A 14,437-nucleotide genomic window follows, 5' to 3' on the forward strand; every position below is an offset into this window, starting at 1 on the left:
TGGATTTCACTGTTTTATGTAGTATTTACTTTTTTTTTCCATTTCCAGAGATGTTGCAAAATAAATATCAAAATAAGAATTTGTTTTGTGCAATGCTTATATCTTACAATATGAAGAACCTGACACATAGTTCTCGCTAAATGTCAAACAAAGGATGAAATAGAAAAGATCATGTAATTAGAAGTAAAAGGGTAGGTTATATTACAAGCTAAAATTAAATGGGAATGAAGTAGCAAGTTGCTAAACTTTAACTTCTTGATGGATAGCAGAATTTAGCTTCTTAGTTATTTTGTGCCCAAGATTTGTGCTCTTCTTTCCAGCTCTTGGCTATTTCCCCTGTTTTTCGGTTTTCTTTCTTTTTTTTTGTAAATAAGATTTCATTTGAAATGCTTAAAATATAAAATAATCTCTATGTGAAACAGAAATCATAATCACACCTGTAATGAAAGTTCTGGAAATGAAAGGTTTTGTTCTTTGAAAGGATCGATCACCCACGAAAGGAGCAACCTTGAGATGATAAGGTTTTATTATTAAACTACTTCCATCTTGGCCCTTAAACTGGCTTCTTTCTTGGGATGTGTGATCTTAACATGTAGAGTGTTTATCAACCAGTGGGATGAGACTTGGCTGTGCTCCTGAAAAAAAATTTGGAACTGAATAGAAATCTACAAATTAAGTATAGTTATTAACTAGTAAATGGTTGAAATGAGTGAAACTGTTCTTTGTCTTAAGCCTGGCTGATAAATGTAGATTTAAATTGGTTTATTTTAGAGCACAGTTTTGGAAAAGATTCAAAACTTTAATTAGATCCCTGTAACAAGAAGACATATGCGAGCAATCAGCTAGTGTTCTTTTCCCAAAGTGGTCTGGAATGCTATTTGAGGGGCATGAAAAATGTTATAAACACCATGAAAGATAGTATCTGCCCAGGATTCCGTTTAGAATATTATCTTTCGGATAAAAAGATTTCAGGGGTGTTGGGTAAACTATTTTGGTAAATTATTATATACCTAGCATAGCCTCAGCAGGATTACATTTTGTTTGTCTTTTGTTTATTTTTATTGTGCCTTCTCCAAAGAGAATTAAGGTGGTTTACAATGAAAGGCAAATATTAAGAAAAAAAAAAAAAGTCAAACTCTGGCTGAGACAGACAATAGCATTTTAGCACAAAACTTAGTTCCAAGGTTCCTCATAGCCAAGTGAAACAGGGGAAATGAAGATTTTCATAACTCTCATTGTCAAATAGAAGGAATCATCCAATTTATTTAGGAGAAAAGTCTCTCCCGGCCCAAGCTCTGAGAGGAATTTGTTATCAGGGTCTTTATATAAGGGATATTTAAAAATCTAAGTTAAGAAGGACACTACACAACAACAGTTTTGGCCATCTTTTGGTGGCAAGCAGAGCTAATATGTATGTATATATATATATATATTCCCCCCCCCCCCCGCTGGTGAATAGCTTTGAAATTGCTATTGTTGAAAATAAGTAGCAAGATGCCCACAGAGTTATTACTATTTTTTATACTGACCTTTGAAGACGAGTCAAGGACGTAATATCAAATCTTGGTTTTCCCAGTTTTCTTCTTTATAAAAAGGAGTTATTAAAAGTACCTGCCTCATAACAGCGGTAGAGGGAACAGATGAGTTAATTTCTATAAAACCACTTACTGCCGTGTTCCTTCTGCTAGTTTTCCTCAGCCAAGATGTGCATATACATAGTTCTTCCTGCCCTTTTATAGTTTATCCGGTACTGTAAACAGCCTCGAGACCCTTTTGGAAGACTATGTTGTCTATATGCCTGACACAGAGTAAGCAATGAACATTAGCTGTGAATATTCTCATTATTACGATTTCTTTTATTCCTCCTAAGTCTATCAAAGCAGATATAAGAGCCTGCTTTGGGGCTAAGTGTGGTTATAAAATCTTGTTATCCTTAGTGGGTAAAAAGCTTAGAGGGTTAGGAGGGGTAGATAGGTATCACTCAGATGCCCATAAAATTATCTTTGTTCTCTTTTATTCCCTTTTACTGTTTGCCCATCATCTCCTGTCCTACATGACTTCACTTAACTATTTGATTTGAGGAGCACTGAGTAAGGGCCCTGTCCCTCAACAGACTTACATTTAGTTAACTCTCTGGATCTGAAGACCTGTCATATTCAAGAACCATGTTAAATTTCTTATACCTCTGAGAGGTTAAATGCCCCAAGCTGTGAAGGCTAACCCCCAGAGTCAGAACCTCAGAAGGGTGAATCCCAGGGATGGAGAGAGACCTGTGCAAGGAGAAGGGGGCACCCTTAGCAAACCCTTCTTTCTGGAATAAACCCTGCCTGTCCCCTCTGCTCTGTGCCCTCTGCATATGTCCCAATTGACTCTAAGAATCTTCCTTTCTAATCGTTGTACTTCATCTCTGTAAACTCCACCCTGCCTTTCAGATCTTCTCTTTCCATGTCTACTCACGTGATCTTATGATCCTCCATCCCCTCACCCTTTATCTCTTCTTTCTGCCTTAGTGAATCCTCATCTCTGGCCCTGTTTTTCTCTTTCTTCTGCTGTATTCTTTATCTGTTGTCTCAAGTCATTGTGGGGCAAAGCAAGACACTAAAATTCATGCTACCTTATTCCATATAGTCTGTCATAGTCCCAGAATCTTGTGCTAGTATTTTCAGTTGAGCTAATGGATCCCACAAAAGAGCAATTTACTCCATGCTCAGTGGCAATATTAAGCCCATTATTTAATTTCTTCCTACAGCTACTGCATTCACTGTGTTGCCAGAGGCCTCTTGCACAGATGGAGAAAGAAGCCAAAAGATTAAGGAATTGAGCTGAGGTCAAAGCCAGAGGTAGTGGAGTGGTTCGAAATTGGACCCAAATTCCTTAAATCCTTGAATATATTATTCTAACTAATGCACTTAATCCACAGACTTCAATGGTCTGTGCAAAACCAAAAATGTAAAACCAAAAGAAAGTTTTTGTTTCCAGTTTCTGACTGTGAAGAATTTTCAATGGTTACACATTTGCCAACAGATTTAATTCAAGGTCTCTAACACATTGGAAAATAATGAGTCAGTTAAATAATTAATTTCGGCAACGTCCCTAGGGTTGCCTTCAGATACCTAATCTGGTACACTGCTCGGGGCCTCATATTGGAAAACAAAAGTGGCCATCCCTTGGCAGCTCTGGTCAACAGGGACATTTCTGTTGATGATTTGCCTACTGGAACCCGAGGTAACGGAGGACACTACCCTCAAAGGAAAAAGTCAGCAACTCTGAGATTCTCTTCTGTGACCTGCCCAAGAAATCTGGGGTTTCTGGCAAGTCTGTTTAATCACACAGAATCTTATGCTCAAAGAGCAGACAAAAACTTTACCACCACCTAAATCCAGTTCAAAGTCAAGTGCTCATGGAATCTCATTCTACCCACCTAGGTTGTCCAATCCTGGACTACACCAATCAAATCAATCTAAGCTTCCTAGATTTTTTTTTCTTGACTCTAGGGAGGAGAAACAGGTGTACATATGACTCTCAGATTGGGAGATTAATGTTAATTCGTTATTAACCAATTAATAACTATAAACAGTCCCAGGGCCGGGCATTTTCTTGGTGTTAGTGTTATTAGTCCTACTTTACAGATGAACAAAAACCAAACTCAAAGAAATAATAAAGATTTGAACATAGCAGCCTAATTCTGAAGTTACTTTAATGATTCTGAAGATATTGGCTACAAGGAGGGTTCAGAACATTTAGTTGGTAGATAATAGCAATGAACATTTATTGAGCATTTACAGTGTGCCAGGTACTGCACACCAACTCACCCATCCTTTGCAACCCCTTTACAAAAGAGGCCACACAGATCTTGACAACAATGCCACTCAAACCACTGAGGATTGACTGGAACATCCACACTCCTAATTCCTGGACCCTGCTCCACCATCAGTGATTCCCAGTAAATCTTTGCCACTTCTAGTTTCAGGAGCTGCTCTGGGACCTCACCTACAACTTGTCGCTGCCATAGGTGATGCTTTGACTAAGGCTGCTTTTCTAAATGGGGGGTAAGTGGGGAGGCCTCCCTGAGAAGGAGTTCTTGAAAGATGAGATAAGTGAGAGATAAAGTCTTGCTAATATGTGGAGACTGACAGGTGCATGGCTAACATGTCCCAGAACTGCAAGGAGGCCAGGGTGGCTTGAGCTTAGAGCATAGAGAGACCAGAGGAGCATAGAATCAGGACTTTTGATTTTCTTCTGTATGTGATCTCTCTAGCTTATAGGTGGTCAGGAAGGGAAACGGATATTCTCAAGGGGCCTATGACTGTTGTCCCAGGGAGAGACCATGCTAACTTAGACCATCATCCTTCTAGCTTCTTTGGTTGGCCATCTTCTTTGACTCGTTCCTCTCTTTCACTTGCTACATTCCTGCATAGATGCCCAACTTTGGGTTCTGTTTCTACAATGCACTCTGCAGCCCCTGAAAGCTGGTTGAGTTTCCCAGGATACAGATCTTAAGAGATTAGCAAGGAGAAGTTTTATTAGGAAGTGTTCTTAGGATGTTGAAGAGAAGGAAAGGAAGCCAGCAAACTGGGCAGAGAAAGAAGTTCAACTGCAGTACAGGGGTTCTGAAGCTGAGATGACTGTTCAGAGCTGTCTGAACTCTGGTGGGAGGTGGTGCCTTTACGCCATTGGACACCAACCATCCCAGGAAGAGGGTATGACTGTGAGTAATGGGTCTTGACAGCTGAGGGCTCTCTGTTGGCAGCATTCTCGGTGACTTGGGTAATAAGACTTTTACTCTTTCAGAGGGTATGAGAACCATTTCACAACACCCACCACATCATCCTTCTTTATATTTGTCACTGAAACCGCCCTGATTTAATTCCCCATTCCTCCCACTTATACTACAGCCTGCTATGCTATCTCTAGAGTTATATTCCAAGTGAAGGCCAAATTGCTCCTATTGCCCATAGAATCACATTTAGACTCCTTAGCACATCACAGAACCTTCTAAGAGCCAAACATCGTCTCCCCACCGTATGTCTCACAATCTGTGCAGACAGGTCTATTTGGCATGCCCTCAAACCCATGCTATTGCTTGAATCTGAAATGCTCTTTACTTTATTGTCAAAATCCTATTCTTCAAGGCTAGCTTCTTCTTTCCCCAGGGCCTCTAGTGGTTTCTGTTGTTGTTTGTTTTTGTTTTTTATTGGAGTTCGATTTGCCAACATATAGTAGAACACCCAGTGCTCATCCCGTCAAGTGCCCCGCTCAGTGCAGGGCCTCTATTGTAAAACTCCTTTCATTCTGCCTGGAGCGAGTTGCTTATTTGCTAGCTGAGTAGGAGCAGCAGTGAGGCCACCATCATTTCACCTACACTCGGTCCCTAGGCAGCATTTAGCATCGTGGGCTCCCAATAATGTTGGGATAATAAACTTGGCCTACATCAGCTTTCACCAATGCCTGGACCATATCCTAAGATGGCAGTATGCAGAACAATGAAGAGCAGGGCTTCTGGATCCATACTATGGAGGTCCAAATTTGGCCCTACCACTTACTAGGTCCATGGTCCTGGGCAAATTTAATGTTTTATGCTTCAGTTTGCCCACCTCTAAAACAAGGATAATACTAATATGTACTTCATAAGGTCCTTTTCATGATTATATGAATTAGTATAAGTACAGTATTTAGATCAGCAGCTGCCACTTCATGAGCATACATACGTGTTGGCTCATAATCGTGCCTAGAGGTTATTGGGGTACCTGCCTATGTCACCAGTCCCCATGCTGGGGTGACCCATGCTCACTCGTGCCCAACAAGACTGCCCCGGAGGAAACTGCTTCTTCTTACAGCTCTTCTGTAGGGAAATCTGTAAATAGAGCTCTTGTTTTCCTCTTAATAGCATTCCTTTAATGAGTGAGGGTATTCTTGCAAAACATTCTGGAATTCTGTGCTTTCCTGGGGCTCTTTCAATCTGGACTTGGACCTGGTTTTATAATGAAGATTATACACTCTTCCAATGTTGCAAGAAAAAAAAAAGAAGCACAAAGCATCGCATTTATGAGCGAAAAGATTCACAGACACTTTTGAACTGAAAAGGGACCTTAGACATCACCTAGTCCAGAAGACAAAAACCAAGGAGATTGTGTGACTTGTTTAATTCATACAAACTTATCCAAATTATTAAAAGGACAAAGTTATTTAATAGCATTATCCAGTTTATGCCCAAAGACATTATTTTCTTTGGTATGTATAATTCAACAAAGGTAGATCTAACTTGCTAAATCTCCATAGAACAACAAAAAAAGAAATCTTGTTTATTTCTTAGGCTTATTGTGTTATTTAAAATTTCTCCTGGGTTTGGCACAATACCTACTGGCCTCATAATTACCTTTTCTTGTGAGGACAAGTAGTGACCATTATTATTCATTCAGTTATGTATTCATTCATCGACTCAAAAGATATTTGTGGTGTGTCTTTTATGTACCAAGTGCTGAGCTAAAAGTTGGAAACTTTTTCAAATGAATGAGCCTTAGTGTTCTTTGACCGGCCCACTGCTGTGGCATCTGTGTTCTGCTGGATAGTCCAAACTCAAGCAACTTCAGAACGTGGGCTCTGGCTAGGAATTGATCTTCAACAGACAGAGATCAAATACTGTCAGTCACAAGGTCAGTGATTAGATTCACAGCAAACTTGCCGTATATGAAACCAATAACCATTAAGTGAGAATGGTTCTCTAAAAACAAACAAATACTGCGTACTGGTGTCCTTCTCCCTCTCTCCCACTGATTGAGCTCTACAAAAGCCAGGACTAAAAGAGGTGGCATTACAAATTTTATAGCACAGCATCATGCTATGATAACACAATCTTAATGCAGATATTATTCGTATTTCTATGAGATGTTAATAAGTGTTGGGTAAAAAAAAAATCCACAGTCACATTGATTTGGAAAATCCTGGATGCAACAACATAAAAGAGATTGATTTTGGTGTGCCTCCTTTTCTGAACCTTTAACATGTTGATTTGCAGCAGGGATCTCTACAAAGGGGCACAATTATCTGACCTAAGTCTAACTAGGAAACCTTTGTTTGCTATGCGTTGCCCATGGATATTTCCAAATGCAAGGTCAACCCAGTAAATTTTTATAATCCACCATCCAAGAGGTATTGCTTTTACCTAATAAAACATCCTTTTGTAGTTTAAGCCTATCTTTTTGTATCATACTAGATTTCACATTATATTTTAATATTTTTATATTGAGAAAAAATGACTCAAAATCATCTATATAAGAATCTTACCTTTCCTTGCAAATCATCATTAAGGCAACTGTTGGCATGTGTGCTACCAGCTGCTTATCCAGAGCTCATGGCAGACACGGCTAATCCGCTGCAGCCCTCCCCCCATGTAGGTCTGAAAAACGTTCAGTATCTTTCTCAGTGCCATGCTTTAGGCAGCAGATTCTAAGCCATGCAATTTGTCCTGCTAGGTTGAAATGAACATGGGTTTATGGTAGTTCTTAACAATAACTACCTCTTACCACGTGCCTTCTATGTGCCACGCATTTTTGCAAGTTCTTTTTACTTAGATTATCTCATTTCACCTCCATTTTAAATGCCATGACACTGGTCCAAGTGGCCAGAATCCCTCAACCAGACTATTGTGATCACCTCCTAACCAATCATATCCCTTCCCTTTACTAAAAACAATCCGAAACACGTCCATGGTCCAGAGACCTGCAGCATTTGGACCCTGCCTACCTCCCCAATCTTTCCACGCATTACTCTCCTGAGGTCCAGTCATTGATCCCAGCTGGATTTGCAGGTTTGGAAGCTCAGTCTTCTTAGTCCACTATTAAGGGATGGAGCCCTTGAGAACTGAATCACACTAATCAACTCACAAGAGATTAATGTGTAATGCACACTGCTAATGTGTTGACTTAAACAGAGAAATGGAGCAATCAAACCAACCAGATGTTGGTGTTGGCTTGTCTGTGGCCTCTTTCTGGAGGCTATGAAGAGTAGTCACTGAGAGCTTGTAGTCTGGGAGCAGACTGCCTGAGAGAGTTCTGGCTCTGTGCTTACTAACTGGGTGATCTTGGGCAAGTGGATCAGTGCACTTTTCAGGGTCTACTTCCTCATCAGTAAAACGAGAATGATAATGAAACTCCTTGAGTTGTTGTGATGAGGATTAAATGCGAGAATGCACCTGTTGGGCACTGCTTAGAATGGAAGTTGGTCCATAGTAACACCATAAATACAAGCTACTTTTCTCAGAATGGAAATCTACTTACAGAACTAATATCAGAGCAATGAGAATGAAATAATCTTAAACAAATTTCTTTACAGATTATGTTAACCTCATAAACTATTATTTATATATCCGCCCAGTCACTAGTTATTGATACCCAGATAATTTCATGCATGACCAGATTCACTTGGTAGGACCTCAGCCCATAAATGTATTTGAACACATGAATGAACACAGGACTGCAAATTCATGAATCAACCTATATCTTTGCATTTGTGTGACTCTGCCACCACTCCTGCTCCCTCCCCCAGCCCTCTCCTTAATTTCAGTTGAAAGTGCTTAGCAAACACTTGATGTAAAGCTCATCCCTTGAAGGCAATGCCTGCCCTTCTCATCAAATCTGCCCATGCTCTTCCATTTGCATTCTGTTTGCACACTCATTGTCTCTTTTCCTCACACATACCACACTCCTTCCCTCCTTAGATTTCCCTCATCCTGTTGCATCTGCCTGGACTATCTCACCTGCAACTCTTGGCCAGACTCATGTCTACTTGGCTTCAGAGAAGCCACCCCACCCCCAGTTTAGGTTAGATTCCTTCATCATACTTACTATAATTATAATGATATCATCGTTGTTTACTGTATTTGTTCCCAGTAAAATCAACGAGGTCAAGGACTCTTTTTTGTTATTTATTTACTTTTTTTAAAAAAAAGATTTCATTTACTCATGAGAGACACATACAGAGAGGCAGAGACACAGGCAGAGGGAGAAGTAGGTTCCCCATGGGGAGCCAATATGGGACTCAATCTCGGGATTCCAGGATCGCGTCCTGAGCTGTAGGCAGACACCCAACCACTGAGTAACCAGGCGTCCCTTGTTATTATTTACCACTGACTTCCCAGGACCCTGCACAAAGGTAGATATCCAATCAATACTTGTGGAATGAATGGATTTAATCTTTCAACAACCTCTAGTTCCTACAATGGAAAGCCAAAGCTTTGAGCTGTCAGGTGACACACAGTCACACCTGGCTGAGCAAGGTTGAAAGTCAGGCCTGTTTGACTCCTATCCAAGCCCTTTACTACTCCATACAGCAGCTGCCACTCAATTTCCACAAATGGCATGCCATCCTACACACATCATTTTCCTCCCCAGCTTAAACCACACTCTATCTCCCCATCTTTGCCTTTTCTTTCCTGAGCTCTGGACTTCTTTTATTCTGGAACTGACTCATACCTCCCCTATCATATCTGTATCTGTATTTTTCCTGCCCTCCCTACAATATGCTACACTTAATCTCATTAACACTTCTTTTTTTTTTTCTCCTGTAACCCTGCGATTCCACTCTTACATGTACATCCAACAGAAATGTGTATATGTTTACCAAAAGCATGCACTAGAACTTTCATAGCAGTGCTACTCATAAGAATCTCAAACTGGAAACTCTCCAAATGCCCATCCAAGGAATATAGATCAACTGTTTTGTTTCACACTGTGGCATATTATATAACAATGAGAATGAATGGCCTGGAACTCAACATGACAACACGGATGAATCTCACAAACATAATGTTAAGGGAAAGAAGTGAAGTATATACTATATGATTCCATTTATTAAAAGTTCCAAAACTAGCAAACAAATGTATAGTATTAAAAGTCAGAAGAGTGGCTATTCTTAGAAGAGTGGTGAATTGGAGGGGGTGGAGGGGAGGTAGAGGAATCTTTAGGGTACTGATCATGTTCTATTTCTTGATCTGGATGCTACTTATGTATTGATGTTTTGCATATGAAAATGCATTCGTATGTACATTTATGATATGTATACTGTCCTTTATGTACATTATATATCAGTTATAGTTTTTACAGAACAACTTCCTATCTGTTTCTTTTTTTTTTAAAGATTTTATTTATTTACTCATGATAGACACACACAGAGAGAGAGAGAGAGAGGCAGAGACACAGGCAGAGGGAGAAACAGGCTCCATGCAGGGAGCCCGACGTGGGACTCGATCCTGGGACCCCAGGATCACGCCCTGGGCCAAAGGCAGGCGCCAAACTGCTGAGCCACCCAGGGATCCCCTTCCTATCTGTTTCTGATGACTTCAATTTACAGTGACCAGTTTGAAATCTAATGCCACTGTCCAATGTACCGGCCACCCACTATTTGGCCAGATGGGAGCTTCATCGACATGTAAAGATGCCACTCTGGATTGTTTAAAGTCTTAATCAGGACAAGCAGCCTCCAGTTGTGATGACCAAAAATGTCTCCAGATGTTGCCAAATGTCCCCTCAAAAACACAAACTGATCCCAGTTGAGAACCACTGGCTTAAAAGGGCTTAAAGAGTTTCCTCACCTCCATTCCCAGCTGCTTGCTCCCTCCTGTCCTTCTGCTTTACCTCTCCCTTGTACAAACCCAGCGGTCTGGCCCTGTGCTGTGCTTTGAATCACCTCACTTCTGCACCTGCTCTTTCCTCTGCCTGTGAAGTCCTTTCTTCAGGTATGTGTGGCTCATACTTTTTCCTCCAAGGATTTGCCCAAAGGTCACCTTCTCAGCAAGGCTTTCCCTGGTGTCCTTATTCAGAAATTTAAACCTCCATACTTCCTATCTCTACCTTGCTTTATTCTACTTCAGAGAATTCATTACCCTCTAATCTAGCATAAAGTTTATTTTGCCTATTGTCTATATTCCCTGTAAAAAAATGTAAGATCCAAGGAAGCAAGGATTTTCTTTTCTTCACTGCTCTACCCCCTGAGCCCAGAACAGTGTCAGGCACAGAGTTGATGCTCAATTAAAACTTGCTGAATAGATGAATGCTAAATCTATATAGCCCACCTGGGTGGCTCAGTGGTGGAGCATCTACCTTTGGCTCAGGTCATAATCCTGGGGTCCTGGGATCCAGTCCCACATCGGGCTCCCTGCAGGGAGCCTGCTTTTCCCTCTGCCTCTCTCTGTGTCTCTCATGAATAAATAAATAAAATCTTAAAAAATAAATTAAAAAAGTAAAATCTATATAGCCCCATTCAAATCCTGAGATGAGATCAATGTTCCCCTTTTCCTCACTCTTCTGTGACCAAGCCACTGTAAAAACAGGATTTTTCAGGATTTAATCATGGTTCTTTCTCTGTTTTACTGTTCTTCTTGTAACCTCTAGTCCCCCCCCTCAGGATCCCAGATGGTGCCATGATTTTGGCTGCCTAGTGTTCTCAATCCTGACTACCTCTTTTCCACCACTCCTAGTTATGCTTGGCCCATCTGCCAGGATGTTCTCATACCTCACCTAGCCTTCCTAGTGCGGATTGCCACCTTTCTGTTCCCAGATCCTCCAGGTTGGGTGACCCTCTCTCTGCTAGCTCTCCTTCCTCCACGCTGGGCCTGCACACTGACCTTATCCCTCTGCTCCTACCCTACCAGCAACATTCTCACACACCACCTGCTCAGAGAGGAGGCAGGTTTGATCTCCAGTTGCAACATGACCTACCCACATCTCCAAGTCTACAACTTCCTCTGTCAAAATCCTGGAAAAGTCAAGACAGATTACATCTCCCTTTTCTTTATTCATTTACCAAGAAACCTGAAATTGTGGCAGGCCTGTCTTTCCATGAAAGGCTTTGTCTGAATTTTCCTGCTTCCACTTGACTGTAATGCGAGCCAGCACTCGGAGCCATAGAAACCTGACACTGTTCAATAAGCAAACAACTGTAAATGCCAAGAGTCAACAAACTGCTAGAGTCTCCAGTGAAGGAGGCATCACAATCAAGTTAGCAGGGACTTCTCTGGATACAGTAGTTAGTTGCCTGTGATAAGAAAGAGTCAAGTAACCAAACATGTAGCATTTCTACCCTAGCTGTGCTCATATGCCTGTTGTGGGGAGAAATCTGGGGCAAAATCCAGACATATCCAAAGCATAAACTTGTGAAAATTGGTAAAGCGACATTCTGAAAACTAAATTTTTACTGGAAACAGATCTATGGACATAATCCCAAAGTGTTCACCTAAGCAGAATAATTGATTGAACCATAAAGCACTTGTCTGGGATAAAATTGAAGATTGTCTACCAAACTGTCCGTTAAGTCCATGATTTGAACTGACACTGATGATATAAACAGATATTTGAGGCTATAAGAATTCCATGAATAGCTCAAGGAATTCAAGGACACCAGTTGAAAAGACTATTATGATTTGGTTTCTGGACATCTGGCCATGGTCTGCAGCCAACTCACTCTCCTCCCTCCTCTGTCTTCCCACTCTGACTTCTAACAGCTTTGCTACAAGCTACCAAAGGAAAAGGCTGACACAGATAAGCCTTCCATGCCCTTGAACTTTCTAGTTCCTGAATGCTATGTGGGATAACAGCCATTATTACCTTCGCGATGGCCCAGGGGCTGCAGGGGCAGGACAGGAGTCTGGCTTCCTGGCTGGTTCTATGTTTTCTACAATGGCCTGAAAATGATAAATACACCTGTTACTGTATCAGCTCTAGCAGAGGAGGAAATGTGAAGTGAGAAAGGGCAGATATTGCTCATTGTGCACGAATGCATGTTATATATGAATTATATGCATCGGAGATATTTCTCTGCAGTCAGATGTTGAAATCTCGAGTGCCAAAGCTATCAACAATTAGATAGAATTTCATAGTCGTCTCAAATAAACCTCACTTTATTGGTTGCACTCCACTTTATATTTTGAGCATTAACAAATAAAAGTAGCTGTTATGTTTTGATCTTTTTGAAAAAGGAGCCGCACTTTAAAAAAGAAATCTCATTTTTGGAATTTTCCAAGTCTCTGGTAAAATATCCAAATATCTAGATCTTGGCAGAGCTCTGAGTTGTCTCAGAAATGACTCCACAGTGCTTCAGTGAACGGTGGCATAATGCAAAACATGTTGATCTTCGGCTGAGTCATTAATTAGTGACATTTATTGAAACACTCATTGTACACAAGGCATCATACTAAGTATACAAACAAAAATACAAGAATGGGAATCTACTTCTACCAGGGGGGCAAGCAGACAAAGTTTTCTTTAGGTAAAAGAATAAGTCGATGGAGAAATAACTTCACTTATAAACTTCCTTACCCTAAAATTGTTCCATAATACTAAACTAAAGTGAAAATATGAACTATAAATAGAAAAGCACAGCAGAGTCCAAAACCTTCTATTGTAAAGACACTTGATGCAGATCATCTTGGTTAAAAATCATGAGTGAGTTAATAGAAGTCATAATGAAGACTGAACTGCTTTTCTCCATGGTACTTTGAGAACTCTATAGAAAATGGCTCTGGATTCTCGCCTGTAGTAATTGACTTACTAGGACAAGAGGTTGCCAGCATTTTCCCTTTAAACTTTATGTGTATGTAGAAAATCCAGCTTCCATGAAAACTACACAATAGTGAATTTAAAGCAAAGTTAATAAGTATGCAGTTTCAACACATTTATTGTAAAAAACTTTTAACAGGCAATCTTGGAGTAGAAAACACAGGTTCTTAGGACTGCAGTTAGACCAAACTGGGGTCTATAACACTGAGATCTTCTCTGATATTTTCCTGGAAAAGAGTAGATATTATTTGCTTATTTCAAACACTTTGCTTGCATGCTTGCTTGCTTTGAAATTGCTTGTTTTATTCATTCATCCTCCCTTGGGGGGGGGGGGAATAAATACAGTATGGGAGTTCCCTTCCCTGTCAGATTGCAAATCCAGAGTAGGAAAACTATCATTAAGTCTACAGTGGACAGATTGAATTTTCCCTGAACAGTCTTCATTGCCCCCTTGCTGCTGGGAATAGTGGCCTGATATCCTTTTGGGAAACCTTTGTGATTTAGATAACTGTCACTTCATCTCTGTCTGCAGAGATGGGCACATGGCCCAGTCCTGGTCAAGCAGGGCATCTCCGGCCACAATGATTAAGCCAAAGATTGGCCTTGACCCAAGCCAGACCAATGAGACCCAGCTTGAAGATTACTAAATTGATGACCACCATCTTGCTCCTCATGGGAGAGTCTGCCTGAGAGTGAAGCAACATGGAGGAAAGCAGAACTGAGAGATGGAAAAAACTAGATACTTGAAGCCACCTTTTGAGCATCTAGATCCAACTATAAGAGAAGCCTTGATTCCAACTGATTGACACTCTTTACTCTGTCTACCTCCCTCCTCTCTTAACGGGCTGCCAAGACTTTTACCTGGTCACAACTCGGCAAACTTCCCT

Source organism: Nyctereutes procyonoides, unplaced genomic scaffold, assembly GCF_905146905.1.
Source record: "Nyctereutes procyonoides isolate TBG_1078 unplaced genomic scaffold, NYPRO_anot_genome, whole genome shotgun sequence".
Classification (NCBI taxonomy): Eukaryota; Metazoa; Chordata; class Mammalia; order Carnivora; family Canidae; genus Nyctereutes; species Nyctereutes procyonoides.